Genomic DNA, 5,463 nt, shown 5'->3' with positions numbered 1-5,463 from the left:
TGCGGCTCTGAAAGCCAAGAGTCTTCCCACGGTTCCTCCATAGTTTAGATATGGAATAGCAAAACAAAACCAAGAAGAAGAATCCAAAGTTTCCAGGGTTTACTCACACAAAGTCGCTTAGGGATCGGGGATCGTTCTGGCCTCAATTCTCCACCATTATGTTGCAGCGGGGATACTGCAACACGCCTATATCAAACCAGGAGTCCCGTGGAAAAGAAACAAATATATACGGACGGATTCTTGCTAGATGTTTCAGAGATGTTTATTTCCCCAGCCGCATGGCCGGGCTCTGCCGAGGAACTCTCCGTGCGTCGCCTCCTCTGGTCGCAGCTGCGTTGCCACTGCCAGGTGCTGCATCTCGGCCGGGCCCCCAGGCGATGACCCCCCCGTGCCCCGCTCCAGCGCGCGTCTCGGCTGGCCACGGCTCCGCTCCGCCGCCGCCAGCCGCCCGCGCACCGCCCCTCTCGTTCGGGCGCTCACGGGGCTCGCTCCACCACGCGCTGCGCGGGGCCGGGCGGGCACTGCCGGGCCGTGCCGCTCTAATCCTGTTCAGCACTGCTTATTGGTGTTGCCCTGTGCGAGGAGGGCCCTGGTTGTCCCTTGATTGCTCAGTTCTTTGGCAGTGCCCCGCCCATGTGGCTGGAGAAGAAAGAGCTCTGAAACTTCTCTCAAGAATCGCTCCCTATTTCTTTGCACGGGCCTCGCTGTCTATGGATGTTTCAGGAGACCCCACCGAAACACAGAAGGACTCTCAAATTATCCCAGCTTTCTCTGCACAGCGAGAGCTTTTAATATTTAGCATTGTTATCCTTTTCCTGTGTGTTTGTTAAAAAAATAGTTTTTATCTCTTTCACTTTCTTCCCAGGAAAGTTCTTTTTTCCAAAAACCTGGTGGGGGAGGGCTGGGTGTAACCTGCCTTCTATCAGAGGATATTTTCCTCCACATTTGTCCAAGCCGGCACAGCCTGTCCTTTCCCTGGGTGTCTGTTGCAGATGGAAGCTGCTGGTGCCATTGTCAGCTTGAAGCCCTCTTTTGATGCAAGCAGATGTTGCCAGGTGTGTTCAGCAGCTGTTGCTCAATGCTTATGCCAAGCTATTGTGTTCCTCATGGAACCAAGGAGCCATTGTGACACTGCAGGGGCTGATGGCATCAAGGAGGCAATTGTGACAGTACAGAACCTCCTAGAAACAAGGCTCCATTGTGACACCGTGGGGAATCATGGAATCACGGAGCCCATTGTGACACGGCTGCATGGAACCAATGGTCCATGGTTACACGGCGGATTCAAGAAGAGCACGGTGACACCACGCAACATCATGGAACCGTACGTCCATTGTGACACAGCAAGGCCGCATGGAAACAAGGGGACCATTGTGGCAAAGCAGGGCCTAATGGAAGCCTGGAGAGCATTGTGACATTGTGGGGAATCATGGAAACATGGAGAGCATTGTGACACTAAGGAAACTCCTGGAACCAAGATGACCACTGGCACATAATGGAACCTCATGGAAGCAAGCCTCCACGATGGTTTTGGAGGGCCTCAGGGACCACAGGACCCATTGTGACACAGCAGGACCTGGTGGAACCAAGGAGCCTTTGTGATACTCCAGATCCACATGGAAGCCAGGGTGCACTGAGACACAGCGGGGCCTTGTTGGAACCAAAGACACCTCTGCAAAAAGCAGGCTAGCTCATAGAAGCAAGGAGTCCTTTGTTACAACATCAAACCTATGGAAGCAAGGGACCATTGTGACACTGCGGGGCCTCATGGAACCAATTGTCCATGATGACAGTGCGGATCAAAGGAGACCATGGTGACACTGCGGAACCTGATGGAACCAAGGAGCCATTGTGACACAGTGGGGCCTCATGGAATCAAGGAGACCATTGTGACCCAGGTGTTGCATGGGAAGGCAAGGAGCCATTGTGACACTTTGGGCTTCTTCCCTTGAGCTCTGCAGCTGGCTGTCCCAGCCCAGCGCACCATGTGCCACCTGCTCTCCTCAGGGCTCTGCCTGCACACAGCCCCAGGAGAAGTTTTCCTGTTTGCAAGGAAAGAATGGAAAAGCCGGAGCAGGTTTCCTAAACAACAAACCCCACTCAGGAGCCACATGCTCAGTACAGGCTGCCTGGAACGATGTCCCCTTTCTACAAGGGTCAGTGTGAGCAGGAATGAATGATCTCTGGGAGCAGAATTCTCGGAGTCTTTCCACTGAATTCTCTGTCCCTGTGTCTTGGGGTGACTTTATCATGTGTATCCCCCTATTGCTGCTCTATGCCCAGAAGTGAACTTTGTGCATTTCTGTGCCTTTCAACTGAGCCTGAGAGGGGGGAGAGGAAAAAAAAGCCAGACAAACTTCTCAGAGCGTTTGTTCAAGGACACACATACACACTCCTCTGCATCCTGCTTGCAGCAAGAGCAGAGGAAGCAACTTGGTTTCTTTTTAGCCAGTTTTCAGCTCCTTTTCTCTGGAGGGAGATGGAGAGTTGAACTTTGTTTTCCTGGGACTTCGGGGGTTTTTTTTCCCTTCTTCTCTTCTTGACTCTTTCAACATCAGAGCACATTGGGAGAATTTTCTCCCGAGGTGGGGGCCCTGAATGTGGGCCCATGAGCCAGCTGCAAGGAGGAGGAGAGAGACTACACCTACGGAAGTGTTGGGGTTCCTCCCCCCTGCCATGAGGTCATGGGAGAGGGGACCCTGGGGTAGAGGCATGGCCTGGGCACGGGGTCTCCCTGCTCCCTGCTCACATGTGCCCTAATCCTGTTCAGCACTGCTTATTTTGTGTTGCCCTGTGCCAGGAGGGCCCTGGTTGTGCTGTGATTGCTCAGTTCTTTGGCAGTGCCCCGCCCATGTGGCTGGAGAAGAAAGAGCTCTGAAACTTCTCTCAAGAATCGCTCCCTGTTTCTTTGCACGGGCCTCGCTGTCTATGGATGTTTCAGGAGACCCCACCGAAACACGGAAGGACTCTCAAATTATCCCAGCTTTCTCTGCACAGCGAGAGGTTTTAATATTTAGCATTGTTATCCTTTTCCTGTGTGTTTGTTAAAAAAGTAGTTTTTATCTCTTTCACTTTCTTCCCAGGAAAATTCTTTTTTCCCGAAGCTGGTGGGGGAGGGCTGGGTGTAACCTGCCTTCTATCAGAGGATATTTTCCTCCACATTTGTCCAAACCGGCACAGCCTGTCCTTTCCCTGGGTGTCTGTTGCAGATGGAAGCTGCTGGTGCCATTGTCAGCTTGAAGCCCTCTTTTGATGCAAGCAGATGTTGCCAGGTGTGTTCAGCAGCTGTTGCTCAATGCTTATGCCAAGCTATTGTGTTCCTCATGGAACCAAGGAGCCATTGTGACACTGCAGGGGCTGATGGCATCAAGGAGGCAATTGTGACAGTACAGAACCTCCTAGAAACAAGGCTCCATTGTGACACCGTGGGGAATCATGGAATCAAGGAGCCCATTGTGACACGGCTGCATGGAACCAATGGTCCATGGTTACACGGCGGATTCAAGAAGAGCACGGTGACACCACGCAACATCATGGAACCGTACGTCCATTGTGACACAGCAAGGCCGCATGGAAACAAGGGGACCATTGTGGCAAAGCAGGGCCTAATGGAAGCCTGGAGAGCATTGTGACATTGTGGGGAATCATGGAAACATGGAGAGCATTGTGACACTAAGGAAACTCCTGGAACCAAGATGACCACTGGCACATAATGGAACCTCATGGAAGCAAGCATCCATGATGACTTTGGAGGGCCTCAGGGACCACAGGACCCATTGTGACACAGCAGGACCTGGTGGAACCAAGGAGCCTTTGTGATACTCCAGAGCCACATGGAAGCCAGGGTGCACTGAGACACAGTGGGGCCTTGTTGGAACCAAAGACACCTCTGCAAAAAGCAGGCTAGCTCATAGAAGCAAGGAGTCCATTGTTACAACATCAAAGCTATGGAACCAAGGGACCATTGTGACACTGCGGGGCCTCATGGAACCAATTGTCCATGATGACAGTGCGGATCAAAAGAGACCATGGTGACACTGCGGAACCTGATGGAACCAAGGAGCCATTGTGACACAGTGGGGCCTCATGGAATCAAGGAGACCATTGTGACCCAGGTGTTGCATGTGAAGGCAAGGAGCCATTGTGACACTTTGGGCTTCTTCCCTTGAGCTCTGCAGCTGGCTGTCCCAGCCCAGCGCACCATGTGCCACCTGCTCTCCTCAGGGCTCTGCCTGCACACAGCCCCAGGAGAAGTTTTCCTGTTTGCAAGGAAAGAATGGAAAAGCCGGAGCAGGTTTCCTAAACAACAAACCCCACTCAGGAGCCACATGCTCAGTACAGGCTGCCGGGAACGATGTCCCCTTTCTACAAGGGTCAGTGTGAGCAGGAATGAATGATCTCTGGGAGCAGAATTCTCGGAGTCTTTCCACTGAATTCTCTGTCCCTGTGTCTTTGGGTGACTTTATCATGTGTATCCCCCTATTGCTGCTCTATGCCCAGAAGTGAACTTTGTGCATTTCTGTGCCTTTCAACTGAGCCTGAGAGGGGGGAGAGGATAAAAAAAGCCAGACAAACTTCTCAGAGCGTTTGTTCAAGGACACACATACACACTCCTCTGCATCCTGCTTGCAGCAAGAGCAGAGGAAGCAACTTTGTTTCTTTTTAGCCAGTTTTCAGCTCCTTTTCTCTGGAGGGAGATGGAGAGTTGAACTTTGTTTTCCTGGGACTTCGGGGTTTTTTTTTCCCTTCTTCTCTTCTTGACTCTTTCAACATCAGAGCACATTGGGAGAATTTTCTCCCGAGGTGGGGGCCCTGAATGTGGGCCCATGAGCCAGCTGCAAGGAGGAGGAGAGAGACTGCACCTACGGAAGTGTTGGGGTTCCTCCCCCCTGCCATGAGGTCATGGGAGAGGGGACCCTGGGGTAGAGGCATGGCCTGGGCACGGGGGGTCTCCCTGCTCCCTGCTCACATGTGCCCTAATCCTGTTCAGCACTGCTTATTTTGTGTTGCCCTGTGCCAGGAGGGCCCTGGTTGTGCTGTGATTGCTCAGTTCTTTGGCAGTGCCCCGCCCATGTGGCTGGAGAAGAAAGAGCTCTGAAACTTCTCTCAAGAATCGCTCCCTGTTTCTTTGCACGGGCCTCGCTGTCTATGGATGTTTCAGGAGACCCCACCGAAACACAGAAGGACTCTCAAATTATCCCAGCTTTCTCTGCACAGCGAGAGCTTTTAATATTTAGCATTGTTATCCTTTTCCTGTGTGTTTGTTAAAAAAGTAGTTTTTATCTCTTTCACTTTCTTCCCAGGAAAATTCTTTTTTCCCGAAGCTGGTGGGGGAGGGCTGGGTGTAACCTGCCTTCTATCAGAGGATATTTTCCTCCACATTTGTCCAAACCGGCACAGCCTGTCCTTTCCCTGGGTGTCTGTTGCAGATGGAAGCTGCTGGTGCCATTGTCAGCTTGAAGC

The sequence above is a fragment of the Aphelocoma coerulescens genome, unplaced genomic scaffold (assembly GCF_041296385.1).
Source record: "Aphelocoma coerulescens isolate FSJ_1873_10779 unplaced genomic scaffold, UR_Acoe_1.0 HiC_scaffold_83, whole genome shotgun sequence".
Lineage (NCBI taxonomy): Eukaryota > Metazoa > Chordata > Aves > Passeriformes > Corvidae > Aphelocoma > Aphelocoma coerulescens.
This window is presented reverse-complemented; position numbering follows the sequence as displayed.